At 37.4% G+C, this 21,125-nt stretch overlaps 1 long non-coding RNA gene across 2 annotated transcripts in view; it reads left to right on the top strand.

Moving 5' to 3' along the window:
- The window catches only part of LOC127019340 (uncharacterized), a 58,433-nt gene extending 44,258 nt beyond the window's left edge, over window positions 1–14,175 (top strand). The window contains exons 1-4 of one of the 2 annotated variants that reach the window (XR_007766896.1): window positions 1,810–1,876; window positions 6,186–6,269; window positions 7,274–7,439; window positions 14,090–14,175. This is a non-coding gene — a long non-coding RNA (uncharacterized LOC127019340). Of the gene's footprint in view, window positions 1–1,809; window positions 1,877–6,185; window positions 6,270–7,273; window positions 7,440–14,089 lie in introns of those variants that run through there. The other variant, XR_007766895.1, reaches the window with a different exon arrangement.
- Window positions 14,176–21,125: the final 6,950 nt, after the last annotated feature.

Raw genomic sequence — 21,125 nt, 5'->3', positions numbered from 1 at the left:
TCTGTTATGAAGTACACAAAAAATCAGATAGGACATATCAGCTTTCCACATTTTACTGCTGTTTTCTCCTTCTTGGTTGGTGTCTTTTAAGTGACTAAAGAGACAGTACTCGGCAGGACCCTTTCCCCACTCCCAGCATCACCTGCAGTAAGGCCCCAACTCAGCTGTATCTCTATGTGGTACTCTGCAACAAATAATCAATAATCATCTCTTCAGTTCGTCTTGTGCCCTATGCAAGTCTATTAACATTGTTGCAGAAGCACTTGGGAGAGACATGGGGTGGGGGAGAAGAAACCAGCCATTTAAAATATGTTCCTAGGCTTCCTGTCCTCCCGTGTAACTTTGTACTACTGTGCTGCCATGGCGCTACCGTGGCTAGTAAGCCTGCAGAAAATAATATGAATCCTTTTGCATTTCAAGCAAACTAGAATGTGTGGCCAACACGGTGTATATATAACTGTGTGGATTTTCATATATTTTGAGCAAAAATGCACTACCCCCCCAGATTTAGAAGTAGTAATATGTTTATGGTGACACTGCTATTGCACTACTAAGTTACAATGTTCAGTTACATTGCTGTAAGTTTATTTAATTTAGAATAACAAAAGCTATCGTAATATTAAGATAATCAAAACTATATGAATATCTGAAGTTTCCTTTGTATAAATCAATCTATTTTTGAATAGACAAAGACTATAATACACTTTACAACCTGGGACAAAGTACTATGCGTTGTAAAGAGTTTCAGTAAATGTCCATGGACCCTCTCAGCTGTAAATGAATGTTTTTGAATAACACCAGTAATCTGAAGGTAATTGAAGTAGTTTATGCAAGGTGCAATAAACAGCCATTGTTGTGTCTTCAGAACATTACTTTATGCTACTGTGAAGATGATGTCTTTTTAACCTCCTAGCTGTTTTGAAAAAAAATTCAGAGGCCGCTAGTCTGAAAGAAACAAGGACAAGATAATGACTAGAGACACAATTAATTCCTGTGCTTTGGAATAGTACAAACTGTTACAACAATCACAGAGAAAGCTGTACAGAGGTTATAGGAAGGCAAGTTAATGCAGTGCTTAAAAAAAAGAAACAAAGAGTGTTAGAAAGACCTAAATTACAAGAGCAAAGAAATGAAAATACAACTTAATAAGAAACAAATGTTGCATGCTGTGTATTAACAGTGGAATGCTTGCAGAAAATATGGAAAAGTCTTTGTTTACTCAACCCTGACTCATGGGCAAAGGTTTACATAAACTGGGCTTCTTTCCTGATCACAAGTATGTGGGAAGTCCTATGGGGATGGGTAGTCAATAGGGCTTCTCAGTCACTTGAAATCAGGCACGTTTGGATTCAGTCATTCAGGGTAAAAACTTGGTCCCATAATTGTCAGCAAAAAGCTCCCATTTTGTCACTGGAGCCAGAATCCCACTAGTGCACCAGGGTCCAGCTCTGTTGCTAGCACTGGCTTCAATAGGAGCAACACAGAGTGCCAGTAGTCAGGATCCGTCGCTGGATCTCAGCCCTTGCTCCTGTACATCAGCACACGTTGGTGTGTGTCTTCCCAAACCATTTCTGGTGCTCTCTTTCACTTACTGGCAGGAATGAGCTGTTGTCTTATGTGCAAAGAAGAAAACAGTAGCAATAAAAATTCTCATTAATTAACATATAGAGCAGATCCTGCTCTCAGTCATGTCCTTTCAACTCTGCTGAACTCAAGGCCATCTTGCCTCTTTTACCAGAACTCTCTCAAGCCTGCATCACTGCCAGAAATCCAGAGAGCCTTTGGGAAGCTAAGTGCCAGGACCAAGAAAGTGGAGGTTTATGTAGTGGGACGTCAGAGTGGGAAGGGAAAATGCACCTAGAAAGGACCACAGCAGGTGATGTAAACCCTTACTACAGTCCATGGTAATGTAATGAAAGTAAGTCAGAATAAATAAATACTTGACTCAGAACCAAGATGCAACTTGACCTAGTCTGAATGGGAACTAAATTGCAGTTGACCTATTGCATCGCTAAATTAACCTCCTCAAGGGGAAGGGATGAGCCTTAGGTACTCCTTTTCTACTTTAAAAAAAGGTTTAATAATTCAAAGAAATGTCTAATGTTGGTAAATGTGCACGGTAAGTACTTGATGGATTGAATTCATTCCCCTCTTTGCGTGCTGACATCCTACTCACTGCATAGGGAGATTCTACAGATGTACAGAAATACTGCACAGGATGGGATGTTTCTTTATGGCATTTCCGTGTGCTTTAAATCTCTGAAGAGTTTTCTGTGTGTGTGTTTTATATTGAGTCATTAAGTACAAAAACAAACTTATTCACAAACCAGCTTTGATCTAGGTTTCCTGTGATTTATCTCTGCTGTCTATAGTATGCACTGAAATCCTACCTGATTGTTATTAGCTCCCCAAATATTTATATCATTCCAGATAATCAATTCTTATCACAGTCAATACAGACATTACAAGTTCCTCAAAAAAGGCACTGTCAGCATAATAGCATTTTAATTATTGCAGCATATGTTTTCAAATGAGTCTTTTGTTTACACTATCAATTAAACAGAGTAACCATATATATCTAATTAATAGATGAAGTTAAAAATATTGTACATGTAAATTACAACTTTTCCCACTAAATATATGAAGCAATAACGCAATGTCTTGGAGGTATTAATGTTCACTTAATTAGTTTAAATCGTGTTGCTAGTGCTGTTTTCTGTTTTCATTCCCTTGCGTTTGCACTCTCCACAGGATGTTTTTCATTCAACAGCTGTGTAAAACAAATTTGCTTGTGGGGGTTTGGTGATATAAAGTATCTGACTGGCACCAGTACATTAGTTATTCTGCATATAACTGAAAACATAAACGCAATATTTGGAGAAGAAGTAGAGATAGCAGCATCTACTGGTTAGAAAGATGCAGACGACATGTTTTCTGTTATCAAGTGTGCTGTAAGTTCATGGGGAAGTTCAGTGGAGAACACACTGAGCCCTTCTGTCCCTCAGCTTCCTAGCATTATGTAGCTTTACTCCCTGCACCATTCTGAAGTTCTCCAAAAAAAAGTGCAATGTTTCTTTTTTTTTTTAAAGACATTTCAGAGAAAACTGCTACATTATCTACTCTGTAAGGAAGACTTAACATTCATCTATCTCCTAACAGAATCTAGTCTAGGAATGTCACAAGAATATTTCTATAGGCAGCACATTCATGCTTTGAAGGGGGGAATTATTCTTTGTCTCTTTTTAAATGTACTTGCTGCTCATGCAAGATATCAGGGAGACAGTTCTGAATCAGAATGTTGTATCTGTGTTCTGGATAGATACAAATTGGAAGATAGATATAATATAAATCAGTGTGAGGATTTTTCATGCCTTAACTACTTAAAATTTCAACTATTTCCTGTCTAAAGGAGTTGTTGCAGGCAAAAGGTACATTTTGTAAAGGGCTTTTTTTTTTTTTTTTTTTTGGTGAACACCTAAGAGAAACTGTCTCTGGATCTGAAAAGGTCTTTGGAAAAACCTAAAATATTTGCTAAGTAAATACTAGGCACACTTTGCTTTTTCAGGAATGAATTTCTTCTACAATTTTTTTGATATCCTCTTTATGAGGCTTATGATAGCCTGTGGGGTTGAAACACAAAAGCACAGGGAAGACAAGCATTAGTGGATAATAACTATTTCCCAGGTACAAAAACTATTGACCATAAAAATGGTTTAAAACCATGAGAAAGACAGTTAAACCAGTGAAAAGGCTCTTACTATAAGATTTCAGAGGGCTCTGGATATTGGCCTCTTTATATATTTTTGTATATTTATATTGACAGGAAAACAAGAATTGACATATTTGCCTATTTCAGTAGTCTGACCTTCAATAGTGACCTCACCTTGAGTGTAATACAAGTCTTATGTACTGTACATGTCTTATTTACTCACTATAGCTAACGTCCTCGAGCACTGGATTGTGATGCCAGACTTTTTAAATTTGACCTACTAAATCTATCAATAAACGTTTTAAAATAACACTTAAAGTATATGCATATTTATGCTCAATATTTATTTTTTCATCTTTGGATTCACTTCTCAATTAAAATTAAAAATATTTTTGAAATGGTTGAACACGTTGCTTTTATTACTGTTCTAATGCCATGAATCTACAATTTTTTGGCTCTGATGTATACAGATATATATGCACACAGAAGCAGACGTATATATGTCTGCTGAAATTCTTGGTACTTCAGACTCACAATGATTACAATAATCAAAGGTTTTCTTGAAAATCCTTGCTCCTGGGGTCACTGGATTAGTTCAAAATTTCAGCTTTTCAAAACACAGGCTTCCTGGAACCTCAAAAACACCTGGTAAATCTGAATCTTCTAGTCCAGATTCAAAAAGCATATAACATTAGTAAGTTATCTGTGTTTTTAGAAGGACAGAATAAGTTGGATAAACATTTATTTGAAAGTTTATAATCCAGCTGGATGAGCCTTCTACTGCTATTTTTTGCAGGCAGACTGGCCGTTTTACAAGTAGCACTGCATAATCGTTGTAGGTCTCCAAAGACTCTATATTTCTAGTTATGTTATCTATCAAAGGCATGTCTCTTCTGCTAGAAAATGGTATCTTATATATCATCTTTATTGTTGCTTACTAGAATCATAGAATCATTTAGGTTGGAAAAGACCTTTAAGATCATCGAGTCCAACTGTAAATGAAGAATTTGGATGAGGGTTTTTTTTTTTAATGAGACTTTTTTCCAACAGGTTTGTTTTTTCCAGGACCTGATTAGAAACACTTTCCTCATTTTATATATTTTCACTTTCCAAATTCAAAGTGATGGCTTGAGCTCACTTAGATGGTGTCATAAGACCATTGACCACCATTATAAGACTATTTAAAGATGCAAACTAAAAAGTAGGCTAAGGTTAAGTTGACTTAATTCAGGATTGAATGTCAGCTCTTGTTCCTAGAAAACAATTGCACATATGTAGATAATTTTCGATGCAGTGGATAAAATCTATGTCCTTTTGCCATTCATTTGATTGCTTTTGTACAACTCCGCTGAAGGATTCTGATAAATGTGATACTCATACTGTGTGAATGACTATCCCATCCATGTACAAACTGTACCAACTCAGGGTAACACCCAGTGCAATAGCTTCATATTTACTTCCCAGATGCATGAGTGGGAATAAAGCACTAGCTGTTGACCTGGAAATGTAAATACAAAAGAAAATTGGAAAAAAAGGACCAAGTTGGTAATGTGAATTCCATTTTAAGATCAGGGAAATAGTCACAGGAAATACTTGTGGTTGAGCATACTCTTCCTCTGTTGATTTTTATTTGATACATGCCTCAGTTGTCTCTTTTACACCATTAAAATATAGAGAAAGGGTTTTAACGCAGATAGTTAAATTCATGGTAACAACCCTTATTCTAATGTGCAGAGGTGTACTTGTGAGCTGTATCCTCAGTGAGCTAGTCTGTTGCATTGATCTCCGAGGACAATAACATTAGGAGAATTCAGTGCCACTGAACTTGCATGCACTAGAAGGGCAGTAGATTAAAAGTTGATCCACTGTTTTCCTTTAGCATAGATTGGTTCTCTTCAAGTAAAGTTTCAGGTCACTTCTGGGGCATCATCACAGGTAAATGAACACTGATTTTATTAGCCTCTCTGGTAGATAAGAAGGTTTCAGTTTTAATGAATGCAAGATCAAATATTTGACAAAAAGTGAAAAGCAAAGACCGGAGGTATATATCCTAAAGTGAAAGAGGGAGAAGAATAATGAGTTTGAAAAGAATAAAACACAGATTGTTTAGTGGAAAAGAATGCTACAAAGGTCTCTACGTGAATCTTTGGTTCCAGGAGTTTCTGCCAATTCTTTTTATTACTATTTCAAGTAACCAGGTACATATGGCATGTTTGTAAGTAAAGCAGTCAATGAAGTTAGTTACACCTCTGCATTTATTACCTTACCCCTGAGTATTATTAACTTTTACATTCCCCATAAAATATAATTTATCACTTAAATAATTTGCTTTGTGTCAGGGTTCAGTGTGCTCCAGTGCTTTCCTGCTCATTAAATGAGATATTTTTACTTAATGAGCCCAGAATGTCCTTTGCATTTAACATTAGAATTGATTTCAAACACTCCATTTTTCTAACATATTTGTGTGTAATTTCAGAATGTGGACTTCATCCCACAATCTTACACTGAAGAAAAAAGAGCTACAAAGAATAATGATCCATGAATTCTAGAGAGGGACACGGTAAGTATGGGTGAATAATTTAAAAAAAAAAAAAACAAAAAACCAAACCCTATTATCTACCTGCACTTTGCATTCTTTAATCTACTTTGAAAGTTTGACTTACTATTTGAGCCTGATGCTGCAGTTATTACATATATAATATCCCATTAGGAAAGTGTTTTTCGAAGGGACGGCAAGATACTGATCTCCATGAAATTAACAGAATATAAAAATAATCCTGCCCTTAGATGTATGCATGTGATATGCTGATTCATGTAACAGACAGGTAGTCTTTCAAAGGTACACAGTTCACGTATAAAATATATATCCATAGGATAAATGAATATCATAGAACTCTAGCAATGTGCACCTGATGGGGATCTGGTTCATCTCTTTGCAATTGCGAATAATCACTTTGCAAATAATTAATAAAATCTGAGTAGAGAAACCCTCTGTTGTGCAGTAAATCATTTGCTCATAACGGTCACTGGAACAAAAAAGCAGCCCAAACCTCCGAGCTACCTCAGCAATTCCAGGATAAACACTGTACCACTACACTTTAAATGGAATTTTGCCACCAGCTAGATCTCAAGGAGTCAGTGCATAGTATATTATGGATTCACGACTGGGTGTTCATTTGAGTCCATTATAACAAATGTGACCATCTGCGCATCAGCTGTACACCACTAATATGCAGGGCGCTAGTCTGATTAGTCAGGTGCTCATAATCCATGGCAACGTGTGTGGCATGAAACACTCAATAAAGGATAGTAAAGCTGAAATTTAATCCCATAAGAAATGTTAATATTGTAATATAGATATTTTTTATTCTGAGAGCAAAGTGAAAAAACAGTAATGTAGGAAATAAGCAAAAATAAAACATTGGTATATTTAACTGAACTTAAGTTTCATTTTCAGACTGTTTTTAGCTATCATTAAACCTCATATGCATATTTTTCCATGGTTGCACTGTCTCACCTGATTAACAGTTTGGGCCTCTCTTTCTATTTTTTCCTCTGGACCAGGTTCCTCGGCTGGACTCCTTTTTCTAAGAGGCATGTGCAGTCATCTAACAGCTATGAGTCAGCTGAATGTGGTGGAAGTGTATATTGTGGGATGTGTCATGGTTACCATGGCATACAGTGAGCAAAGGAGCACAAGCATGAGGGAGCACAGGTCCCCTAATGGCAGGTAGGCAGTCTGTGCCTCGGTGTAGCAGTTCAGTAGCCTTCCTCAACACATTGTCATGTTTACCAAGTGAAATCTCAACATTCTTATTAGACTGACAGTACCACATTATTTGAAAAAAGTTTTTAAAATAATGAAATAATACTGCATGAGACTGTGTCATGCCTTGTAGGTCAAGGAGAAAAAGAACATTTCCCTAGTTGTGGTAATAGGAGTAACATAGTAGTGTGATTATCCATAGAAGTGTACTAAATGTGAAATCTTTCTCTTTGTCATGTAGGGAGAGAAAAACAAATGTGAAATGTAAAACCAATTCTTGATTATAATTTAGTGAACGGTGAACACACCCAGGTTACTTATTAACATTATCTCATAATTGAACTGGCTATTAAGTAACATATAACTCTGAGACGGATTGGGGAAACAATGTCGTCAAATGGATAAAGTGTAAGGCAACCTGCATTCTTCTCTTGGTGCTACCATCAGGGAGTGCATCACGTACACCCAGGAAATCAAGTTTATTTTGCTTTTCCTTACTGTCCTTCATCTGTTTCATCCATTTAAGCTGCAGATAGTTAAGGCTGATACATTCAAGCAACCTGAGTTAAGAACGCACAATTTTTTTTCATATTTTTCACGGTAAAATGAAAAGGAAAAGCTTTGCGCTTTTTTTTGGCAAAAACTAATACTACAGTTTGCTCTAGCGAAATACTGAAATATCACTTTAGATACTTACTGAAGTCTGTAATATTGTAGCGTATTTATATGGACTGATGAGACCTCAAAAGATGAGACTCTTTTTCTTCTAATTCTGTACTAAAAATAGATGTGCTCTTGATTTCATTACAATTTTAAGGATGTGAGATATTTTAAATTTTGTTTGAATTACTTTACTAGATGATAATTATCATTGACTGTTATGTTCCAAACTCTAATCCCAAAGAATTTATTTTTTAAATGAAAAATAAGTGATTTCAGTAAAATATCTAACTGAAATAAAAATCCATTAAAAAATGAATTATCTACTGCACTCTGGGTGGACAGTAATTTAGTTGCTCTGCGTGGATAACAATTTGATTGCTAGAAAATAAAAATCCTGGGGATGTCCCAGTGTACACAGAAGGGAAAATGTGGTGACTGCACCTACTTGAGAGATTACTATGATGGGTCAGCAAGACTTTTGAGAGAGGGGTTTTCTGTGTTGCTGAGTTAGAGTCAAGACTGGACCTGTGGCTGTGATAAAACAGGAGCTTTTATTCCCTTTAGCCTGTACCAGTCTTACAGACAACTACAAGTTTTAAGAAAATGCAGGTATGTTATAGAGGGGTCACCCCATCTGTTCCTATGACTGACAGTTTCCATTTTGTTACTATGTATACAGGTATTAGGATATAATTTTCCCCACCAGGGAACTGCCAAGGCTGGCTTTTGGTTGCTGTTGTAGTCGATGCTGTAAGCCTAAGACTGGGGAAAAGTACTGTTTGTTGTGGAAAGTCTCTGGCAGACTAGGCAAAACCTGTGGCAAACCACTCACGCATGAGGTATTGCAGAGCTGTGGTCATTGTCACTAATGAAATGGGACTAACAAGTGCCCTGCAGCCTAATTGGAGGATCTTCATATGGGACATCTCAGGAAAGTGAGGAGCACAGCAACCTAAGCCAATACCCTGATTTTTCTCTGCTATTTGAGGTCCCTTGTCTGAGACCAGAAACAGTGAAAGAGGGGATAAATGTCAGATGGATACGCGTGTCGTTGAACGGGTAGTTGTATCAAAGGCTCCAGTATATGCATCTGTAGGCAACAAATTTCACTTAGATTTATATTTGGTTTGTAAATCAATCATTTGTAGTTGAGAAATAATCTATGCGGTTTCAGGAGAGGGTGAGATAAAGGTGCTTATCAGATTCCTTTTGGAGATGGCAGTAAGTAGTTTATAGCCAGTTTCAGTTAACATAAGCTTTCCATAAATAAGATACATAACTTTTTACACGTGTAGACTAAGGCCAAAGGCTCCCTTTACTCTGAGAGCACTGACGTTAAATTTTTTATTAGTACCCGTAATGAATAATGCACTAGACTTCAGTTTTGACCGTACTATCGAGAGAAACTACCACATATTTCTTGTAGATGTCCATAAATAGCCAACTTTAATGCTGAAGAAAAGTTTATTTTTCTTTTAAACTAATTACTTCTTTACTGAGTTTAAGTTGTTTGCCTCCTGATGTGTGCAGCCTTTCTTGCAGCACTGGCATCCCTGTTGCTGCCATCGTATTGTTTTTATTCTCATGGCTGGCTTTCAAGCTATCATTTCTTTATGTCCTGGGGCTGTGTGGTATACTTTCACAAAGGGGTCCTGAATCTAATATTGCCCCTGTCATCCACTTTGCCTGTACTGTGTATACTTGCAGGTGCTCACAAACTCTTGCAGAGAAATGTGAATTGCTGTTCTTAAATCTTCTAAACACTAGGGATTGTCTTCATTCACGCTATCTGCCGCTGCGCGTGAGTTCATCTGGAGGTGTTTGTGCACTCTCCTGCTTTTATAGCTCAGATTCTTCATGCTTTTCTGTTTGAGTCTTGTAGCGCTTTCACTTCTCTGTTGTTTGGGATGCTCCTATATTGGTTTCAATTTGGCTGGAGTAGCTTCCCTTACTTGCAAAATTCAAGGCTTCATTTTAGATCTTCCATACACTCTTTCTGAGTGTTTTATACCAAATCCCAAACACCATCTGGCTTTCTACCAGGAAGCTAACCCTTCCCTCCATATTGTGAGATCAGTTGTAGTTCAGCCTGAGATCAATTAGACACCTCTATGTTTTCTCTCTCTTTTTATACTGCTTGCTTGAAACTGAATTTCTTGGGTCTTTTTGCATTGACAGCATATTGCATATAGGCTGATTGAAATCTCTTTCTAACCACTGTAAGTCTTAAATGAACTTTAAAGTAGATACTTGCTGAAAGTTGCAAGTGATACAGGGCAGAATTTTTTAGCATCCTGTGTTCTTCGGAAGTTAAACTGCAGTGAGAAATACTAAGCAGCCTAGAACTTTGACCTGAATTTCTGAATTTGCGGAACAGTGATCTGAAAATTGTAATTTAATTAAAGAAAAAAAGACTCTGTAAATGAAGCTGGTTCTGATGTTCATGAATCTGAAAATTTTACCAGTCTGCAACAATTTCCTTCTTTTACATGTTAAGTGTACAATGCCTCCATGAGGAAAATGGCTTGACTCTCATTAGACGTTGTGCTGTATTAATGGCACCGGTTCACTCATATTTTATTCATTAAATAATATTTGTCAATGTGTTCTTCTATTTTAAACTCTTACTGTAAAAGAGAGCCTTATCACCTCAAAGCATTTGGTTCCTAGAGTGAATGCCAATACTATCCAGTCACGCCATATTCTCCTAATTATGCTGAGGGTTCCTTTCCTAACAGCATTTATTTTAGGGTGTCAACAATACTTCAGTTAAATGTAGTGTAAAGTGCACTTATTTAGCAAACTTGTCCTTCAGAAAAGGGTTTTTTGTCTTTAAAACACCGCTAGATTGTTTCTTTCTGTCAGTGCATGATACAGTAGAAATCTTAAATCAATAACACTTTTTATTCCTATGCAATTGATGCATAACATCCTTCTTCACACAGAGGTTTAATGTGTTGTAAATTAATTATCTGGAATGAGTACAGGGTCAATGGACCTTGGTATGACTGGGATGTAATGTTGAAGTGTTCCATTTCCTCCCATCCGTGCTCAGCTCTCTTGCCAACTCTTTTATATGTGTCAGTTATGCCATCTTCTGCAGTTTGTTCCCTTAAGTGTTGTTAATGCCCCTCTAGGGCTTGATCGATAGGAAAAATTTGCTTTACCATAAATTTGACCAACAATTTTCTTTCTTCTGAAGGTGGACTATCTTTATTAACTGTACTTGTATAATGCTTCTTAGTAAACTATTCTCACTCTTACAGAAGCTTAAAATAATAGTCTATTTTAAGTCATAATGAAATTGTAAAGATTCTGCATAAGCAGGTACAGACCTAATTTTTGGCTTTTAGGTGTCTAAAAATTAATCAACTATGCTTGAAGTTTCTGGCAGGAGAAGTTTTGCTTTACTGCATCTACACAGCAAACCACATAGGTGAATAAAACCGTTATTAGCTGTGAAAAAATGCTGAGGGAGAGATTCTCAACCATGAACAGTGCAATTAAAACAGGGATTCACTGGGTTTAAAGTAGCCAATTTCCTTTAAAAATCAGAGAGGCCACCTCTATTACTTTTTTTGAAGCCAGCTTGGCTATTAGTTGCTAGGGTAACAAGATCCAAGATAGTAAATAAGGCCTGTCCAAGCAGCACAGCCTTATGAGGGTCTAAGATAAAGAAATGCTGGCAGGAACATTCAAGTATAGATTGTTTTTATTTATTTATCTATTTATCTTTTTACTGCAAGAAGGATGGTCAAAATATGTATACATTCATAATTAAAAAGGTGCTGATACTGCAACATTTTAATTGTCTTCTCTGAGTAACAGATGACACTAAACTATCTAAGCAGCAAACACTTCAAATCTCACTGAAAAAAGAAGAGATGCTACTTAAAGCTCATGGCGTGTTGGTGGGATCAATTTAATGTACTGTGCTGTGTCAATGTCACTTTCATAAACTTTTGCTGAAGTGCTTTTCCTACTGTATGTTGAATGATGTTGTCAGGACTGTGAGTCGGGGGTACGATGGATTCGAGTCTACTTTACTTCCCTTGATGAAAAGGTCACTGCCACTTGTAAATCTGTTGTACTCCCTGCACAGTTGTTAGTGTCAAAGTCTGTCAGCTCTGTGGGATGTTAAAATTATACAACCGTGGTAGGAACAAGGATCGCAAATTCCCAAGTGGTAAGTCCCAAGAAAGTCTCTGATCTTTGTGTAAAAGTTCTGTAGAAAGTTTTTCATTCAGGATTTTCAGCTCACTTTGGCTTGATTGCAGAAATAAACAATATTTCTGTTTCATGCCTCTCATCTGGTAGGCCTTCCCCAACGATAGCTCGTCACAGGGCCACTTATTATGTCTGTAGCCCACAGTTGCAAGTGAAACAATCCCCTGCTTTATTTTTTTAAGGCTGTAAGGGCTCCAATTAGAGCACAATTAAAACTTGGCCTGTGTTGTGTTATGTGATTATGTTTTGACAAATCATCACAATAGATCAGCTTCACAAGGCCTCACAATTATTCATAAATTATTTGGAACATACAAGTAATGAACAAGAAATAAAACAACTGACCAACTGGGGGGGAAAAACAAACCCTCAAACCAACCTTCCAACCAATGCAAGTAATGCAAATGATAAAAACCTTATAAAAACAAAGCTCTTTTTTTCCCTTACTCATAGCATCATCTGAACTGTTTTGTGCATATGCAAAGACAGGTTTTTTTATTCAGCAATTTTCCCATATAAGTAGTCATACTTTACTAGTGAACTGCAGCAAGTGCAACGAGAGCAAAACCAGCTGGAGTGCCAACAGCGGACGTGTCCTGCTGAGTTTGATTGATTACGACATAAAGAGTTTTTGAAGTTTTATGCTCTGGCTGTGCAGGAGATGGACACAAAGTTCTTTGCATGTGAAGTATGACCAAAGCTTTTAGGTGGTCAATTGCCTGCTTAATCCAAAGGCCTCTGCTAAGACAGAGTCAAGTTTTTCATACTGTGAGGTATTTCCATATGACCTTGCAACTAAATTGATTTTTGATCTGAGTGGAGTAGTTTGCTGCTGAGGAGACAGAACGGGACCCGAAGGGGGCAAACACTGAATCTTTTTGGCTTGACTTTCAGTCAAGGTAACTCACTGGGGTCCTGAAGGTGATGCAAGTAAACATCTGCCAAGTGAATCTTCATGTCAAGGCAGCCATTGTGGGCGAACTGGGGTAGGCAGCCGTGGGTGCACGTATATCAGTGTGCCAAGTAACCATCAGCGTGAGGGAAGAGGACATGCCAAGATCCTGGTTTCATTTTGCCTTATTTTTGACTGGCAAATGCTCTTCATGTGCCCCTGGATCTGACCTAGAAGCTGTCTCAGGCATTCATTTCAATTATATGACAGCAGAATCTTTAATACGAAGTTTTTCTTACTGTCTGTGAATGATTTGAATGACAGATGAGCAAAGAAAAAAAGGCAAAACTGAAGTTTTTATTACTCTGAGGAAAAATTCACTGCCATCTCTATTAATCACTACCTTGCTTTTATAGATATCTTTCAAAACGTTGTCCAATTTGCCTTTAAGATCACAAACACTTCTGTTTAATTCTCCTTCCCTGTCTCCTGAGAGAATTACAATATAAAAATTCACCTTTTCCCTTTCTTATCAGATTCATTTCTACTGTTTGAAATTGCTAAAATCCAAATTGTAGATATTTGTACTTACATAATTAGAAAGCTGAATAGATGCCTGTCATATCAGTGCTCGTGTTTGCTAAAGACTCACAATGTTAGACAGAGGGCATGTCTGAGGAATGTAAACAAACATCCACCTTATCAGGACTTTTACCACTGAGAAATAGAAAATAACATTTTTTTTTCCCCCTACCCTCTGCCCTCCATTGTCCCTCCAATTCTTTAAGCTTTGCTCAATCGTTATGTGTTTTCTAATTTTCAACTTTTCTAGGCACAGGTAAATGAAGAACAATTAAGAACTGTTGGAATGATTCACCTAAGTGGGAAGAGCGGTTCCACACTCTCAGGTCTGTATATGCCCATGAGTATCTGGTACATAGCTGTTTTTTCACTCTGAAATAAAATTAAGGAATGTGTATATGCTAATGTGTCTGTATACGTATTGGGGACATTTTAATCCTTTACAAAACCAGATTTTCATAAAACAAATGTTATGTGTATTTCAACACAAAATTAGATATCTAATTTTGATAATAGATAAATCCCGAATAATCAGATTTAACTTGGACCAATCATCTACATATATTTCTAGGCAAAAAGGAAATACAGCCTAGGGCAAAGACCCTGCCAGTATTTAGAGAGCTTTGGAAAAGTTACTTATTGATCAAGCCTACTGACTGAATATTTGAAATCGTTTACAGACAACAAAATGTTTAGGGCATTTTGTGGGACTTGCAGCCTTCCCGGAGAAAGGGTTGCCTAGGTGTACAAATATCCAGTAAAAATGACTTTACCTTTCCCTTAATAAAGTCGAAATACTGAATTTTAAAATTATTACAAAGCAGTGTGGTCCTTGTGATAAATGAGAGAATACTTAAGTACTCCTTGTTCTTTGAATCTTATTTAGCCATTACAATCTTTGTAAAGATAATCTGAAACTGCCTTGTCGGACACCTACACAGCAGTATCTCCCAGGTGTTGCTGATGCATGTTGCTTACACTTAGCCCTTGCCTTTCTTCAAATTTTCAGTCGTATCCTTGCTGCCTCCTTTCATGACAGACATAATTACACCCCTTTGGACTTTCTAAATGTCTGTCTTCTACATGTCAGCCTACAGAGCTCTGGCTATTTTCTCAGTCTGAGATTATTATTATGCATCCCCTCTCTTTTGTTGTATTTTTAATAAAGCTTTCAGCTTTTTTTTTTTAAATGCACTGAAACACCTTTTCACGTTCATCACAATTTTCCAGCTCTCCCATCTGCCTGCACAGTCTGTGCTGTCCAAGTCACAGCCTCTTCTCTTTTCTTGTTATTCCAAGAAGGCACTGGCTCTTTTAAATTTCTGTCCTTAAATCTTGTCTGGAAACTTTCCTTTCCCTCTTGGCTTACAAGGTCAATATTTTGGGATACTCTGTCTGATGGACTACCAAACGCTAGCACTTTATTTTGTAGATACAGTGACATGCTGGCAAGCCCCAGAGCAGCGCTACTCGGTAGTGCTGTAGTCCCAGCTGTGTGCAGATGAAGGATGTCTCTTGTTTTGGACTCTCTTAAGTGACTCCCCTGTTATTCTGGCGAAAGACTTACCTTTTTGCTTGCTTACTATGGTCTAGTCTCCAGAATGAATTTTGTCTTGGCAGAGTTGAACCATTCCTAGTTTCTCCTCAGCCAATATTTACTTTTGTTTTGAGAATAAAGCCATTTGATGTACATGAGGCAAACCAGACTAGGTATGAAGTTCCTTGGTATGTCCAACCCCATCCTGTGAACCTACTTATCAGCCCTAGCACATGAGTTCATGTAAAGATTCCTTGTGTCAATTCTTACTGTGGCAGCCCAAAAAAACCCTTTTTTGCATGTCCAAGACTAAAGGACTTGATGGAGACATGATAATTTGTAGTAAAGGTTTGAAATATGTGATATGAAGCATCAATATGTTGATGTTAGGCTGGATGGCCGCATTTTTTTTTTTTTTTGAGAGAAACAGATGTGTGAGATCTGCATTATGTTACCAGTGGTTATGAAGAGCTAAATGGACTGGACAATGTTTTTTGCAAAAACTTCAGTTCAAAAATGTGGCTCAAGCAGAAGCTGAAACTGAAGCCCCTGCTCAGCTGAGATGGGAAGTTGGATTTGGTAAGGAGTGAATAAATACCCATGCCAAATCCTCAGCTGCTCTAATTCATAATGGAAGATCCTTCTTCATAAATGATCATTCCCAAACAGAGGCTCTCAGTGGCAATAGTAATTCAGGCTGGGAGCAAGAAGAGTAATGTTGATCAAACTATACTAAAAAGGAGAAAGCTTATAAATGTTCTCAATCTGTGACAAACTTTCTGCTCTGCAAAATGAAGTTTATACTGATACTTAAATTTGCAGAAGCATAAAGTCTTTTTGAAAAAAGTCACAAAAACCTGTAACACTTTAACCAGACTCATTGAATTGCTTTTCTGCAGACATTTTGAAGGACAAACAATTAACAAGAGCTAGTGTATGCATAAGTGCTAAATATTTGAAACATTCCCAGCCACCACCACATGATAGCGATCCTGTCCCTGGAGTCAGGCTGTTCACTGGTGGTTTCAGTGTGAGGAATCTCTGGGCTAGTGAACCTTCTGGGGGAAAAACTGATGTCCCTTCATTCCTAAACCAGGATATACTGTGCTCATATACATGTTCATTCAAAAAATCTGTGCAACAAACCCAACTAAACCATCTTTACTACTAAGATGCAGAGCAGAATACTTTTCTAATCTGCTTCTTTGGGAATCATATTTCTAATCACTTCAACTAATCTTTTTATTGTTTCAACTGCAAGCTTTGTGTATGGCCCCACCTGTGCAGTGGCATTCTGCATTATTTATACCTAACATTTTGATGTATCATTTTTAATGCAAAAAATCAGTGACACATGTGAGTTCCTTTATACAGTTGAACCAAAAAAGAAGAAAACAAAACCCTACATAATTTCCATACACTCATCTTCCATGTACAGTTATGATCTAGGTTGCCCTTGTTGTTGGTTAATGTATGAATGACAACATGCATTTGCAACCTGCAATCAGATTTTACTGCAGGAATAAAACAAGGTCAAAATAATATCTAATGTTTAGACAGCACACTGGTAGTCTCCCCATCAGCAGACTATTCTTAAATAATAGTAACAAATTAGCATTAACAGCTCTCCACAACAAGATGTGCTAAAATCAGACTGGATGCACAGTGACCTGTGCAAAGAAAAGAAAATGTGATACACACTGCTTTCTAGTGCTCCTAGCCCTGGCTGCTGTAGTGTCAATTATGTCACTACAGCTTTTCAGAGATGGAACCAGCATGACCCAAGAAATAACAAGAAAAAGAGAAGAAAAAAAATTCCAAAAAACCTCTAGATGCAAGAAGAGAGAGTGTTGCAAGAGGAGAATGTTTTGCTCCGGCACTGAGTTTGAAGGGGCTGCCCTCTTTAACACAATGGGAGCCGGATTCCCTGCTGTATTCTCTGAAGTGGCTCATTGCAGAGCAGTAATATTATATCTTAATAAGCATAACACTGTGAACTGAAGCATATTTTTAAGTCAGACACATGGGAGGGAAACATATCGGAGCAGAGCTGTGTTATTTTTAATGGAGCATGTGTTTGTCTTGTAAGTGTGTCGGAAGAAAAGGAACAGGTCTCGGGTTTCTTCTCACCATGTCTAATGTAGGATGGGCACTCCAACTGCCTCTTTAAGTGACATTAGTGGTCTTTGATATTACAAATGACACGGGATGGTCTGGACTACACTTGCACCTCACATTCTTTTCTACTATTTGTGTGTATCAGCGTTCATTTAAAGCTATCCTTCAGATGAAGCTCTTTAAAACCCGCAAAGACTAAGAGAGTTTTCATTAGATAAACAAGATTATAATGAGAGCCTCTGTCCTCTTCCCAGATTTATGTGAGTATATGGTACAGATGATGGGGGACGTGCTCTGCAGGAAAACATATTTCCTTTTACGTTCAACTGGAAAATAGATCTTGCAGTGTGGAATTGATGGCTGCCATGTGTACCATACTGCAGCCCATGCCACTGACCTCTCATTCATAACATCAAAACCAGTATTAGAGTAAAAATGTTTGCAGTGAAATTCCAAAGGACATTTTAAATTTCAATTAATATCGGTAATGAGTTTTTTAGTAAATCTTGGGTCAAGATGTATCGTAAAACTATTTTCCACAGTGCACAGAAAATATATTCTTATTCTGTCTTTGTGATGCGACTGGATCTAGTCTTACATCCAGCAGCCAGCTGAGGCTGCTTGTCTATTATAGTCTCTTCCACCATTCCTGACAAATGAACAAATAACTAGATGCCCTGTGAAACATTTTAAATAGAACTGTCTCCTGGAAAAGCTGTTACTGACAGAGACAGGTTCGATCCAGATCAAGGGAACCTGCTTTGGGGTAGAGAAGATCAATACTGGTCACTGGCTTTTTTATTTCTGTGGTGGTTTTTTTTTTTTTTTTTTTACTAAGCGAAGGTACGGATTATGATGAATAAAGTAAAGCAGAAAACAAGCAATCTATGAACTGAAGTGCATCCTTCTTATTAAACCTTACTGTGCTCTTAAAGCAGTAGCAGAAGCTGTTGCTATGAACTCTATCATGCAAAAGGCTTTCAAAAAAGCATTTAAAACGATATATTAGCTAGAAACCACTTTGTCTACAAATTCTAAAAGAGCTGAAAGTAGCTTTTGAAAAGGAACCAATGTATTTGAAAAGGAACCAATATATTTCATGGCAGAGTAAATTAGCTGCTATTTTTTACTTTTGAAGTGTTTGATCAAAATCCAGTGCTGAGCACAAGTTTCTTAAATTAATTCTATTTAGAGTGCTTCTCTGTTGGTTATAACCCAGATCCTCTGACCTGGATCCTACAGTACTAACTGCCCCCCTTTCCTGTTGTGTTCTTTGGCATACGCATGAGAATTGCACGTCTCCAACACCGGCTGGAGGCGCTAAGGTCACGTTCTTACGTTTGGAAACAATGCATGGGTTTGTGTGAGCTGGACAGATCAAGACTATGATTGCTTTTATTTATTCTTTTTAAATAGTGTCATCTACTCAGATTTTGCTTAACAATGAAAATGCTAATTAAGAGGAAAGACTAGTCACCAAGACCAAATCATTCCAGTGATGGAACATTATAAAACAGAATTCGACAGGTCTTATGAAGCAATGCTAGCGTTATAGCAACAATATTCTCCGTAGCCTTTGGCTAAGTCCAGGAATTCAGCCTACAATATAATCAATCCTCTACAATCCGTAAGCGTTAAATTAATCATTAAAATGTTGTTCTCCCCTTCCCAAACCTTCCATGTAACAAGCGTCTCAGTAAGATGAAAGGCATTTCTTACTGAGAACAGCCTTAAGGAAAGCAAAAAGAGCAAATCTGGAAAACGTATTCATATTTTTCTGGAAATGGGTAGTATTCATAAAACATTTAGTGAGTTCAAGGTCAACTTGTTCTCCTTCTGTATACTATTCATAACAGGCATTTGACAACGCAGTGACAGTCAATCTAGCAGCTGAACTGAATATATTGGGTCATCCAGTTTAAATAAGAGCTAAATCTTTGTTGTGGAATGAGCACAACAAAAACAAGAAAAACAAGAACAGCAAAAGGCTTTTCTGCTTCTGAAATTTCAATTAAAATCAACAAATACAGTTACAAAAGAGAGGAAATAGATTTAATTTTGTTAAAAGGGTGCTACCTGAGCAGATGTATGCATAAACGGTAAGAGATTATGGTCCTTCACACCACAGTGGGTGTTGTCTTCTCATTTAAGTGAAACTTTGTAATCCTGAGCATTCCACAGATTTTTTTTTTCAGCATACCACGTCTGAGAAATGACCCCACGCCAATAAAATTCAGATTTTGCAGTTACAATTACTCTGGACTTATCTTGTCTTTTCACTCCCTATACAAGACCACCCTTGAGTTTATTCCCAATATTGACTGTTTCTCAATATGCTCTGTCATTCAGTAAGAGGTATTCCCTAGTGCATCTTATCCTACTGAAAAGTGAGGAGATTACACTCATTGGGTTGGAATCGTGAGATTTTCATCTAACTTCAAAGCTGGTGAAAATAGCAGCTTGGGGAGCCATAGAGACATATGTTTTGGAAATCCCGTGATTATTGAATTTTGTATCCATGCAAATTCTGAGGTTGGGTCCATTTGTAATTCCAATACTTCTCAATGTAGTTACTGTCACCATGAATCTTAAGTTATTCTCTGTCCATGTATGTCCCAAACAATATGGATATACATGGCATATATCCACCTTTTATTAAAAAATCCTCCTAACTAAATAAGAAATAATCTTGTATGGTGTATGTTGAAGACAGATGGTCCTAAACAACCAGCTCATACCTTCCCTCCACTACTTCCAAATTGTACAGCTATTCCTAACATAGTGAAAGTTCATCATATCACCAATTGCCTTCTCTGTTTCAACAAGATATAAAATGAAAAACAACTAGCAATTGTTTTGTGGGTGGGTTCACAGATTAAAGATCAACTATAAATTGAGAGGCGTATCAAGTTCACAATATACTTTGTTCCTTTTTGGAAACCAATACCTGGTTTTGTTTTTAAAGCTGCCACAGGTTTTCAACAGGATTCTTACTCTAAGAGCTCCATGTCTTTCATCAACTAGCACCCACTGAATGACTACCGTGGACGTCAGTATCAAATTCTTCTGCAGACATCCAGCTGGACTCTCTACAGGGATTTAGCTGAAAGGGCTCGCTGGAGGAATGATGTTACTAACAGTTCCACCTCCCCCACTCTGCATCTTTCAAATATCAGCTATAAATATTTTGAATATGCTCATTATTTAAAATTTTAGATCTCTTCCCCAATTTTGTAAGGTATTTTAGAAATGGCTTTCTGCCTACAGTTATAATGTATGTCTGCAGTCCAGGAAGACAGCTGACAAGCACAGTGAATCTTGCTCTATATTTGGAAACATCTGCTGTTTCATTTCCATGATGCACAGTGACGTGCTATTCTAAGAGGAAGAACGAGTCTGGCACAGGAGACGTTAGTTTCTGCTTATATATTACGATACTGAAGTTGGGATTCCTCTAATCTAACTCTTCTTAATCACCCTCTGGTGGTACTTCTCCATTGAGTAAAGGATGCCAAGAGAGTTGCTTAATTGTCCTCTGACTGTCAGACCGTTTGCTGAGGAAATAACTCCCACTCCTGGTGACGCAGCCTTTTCAGGTATCAGCAATTGGCTTCCTCCACATTATTTTGTC

This window comes from Gymnogyps californianus, chromosome 8 (genome assembly GCF_018139145.2).
Source record: "Gymnogyps californianus isolate 813 chromosome 8, ASM1813914v2, whole genome shotgun sequence".
In the NCBI taxonomy this organism is placed as follows: Eukaryota; Metazoa; Chordata; class Aves; order Accipitriformes; family Cathartidae; genus Gymnogyps; species Gymnogyps californianus.
Note: the sequence above shows the minus strand (reverse complement) of the source record. Positions and strands in the feature narration are given on the sequence as shown.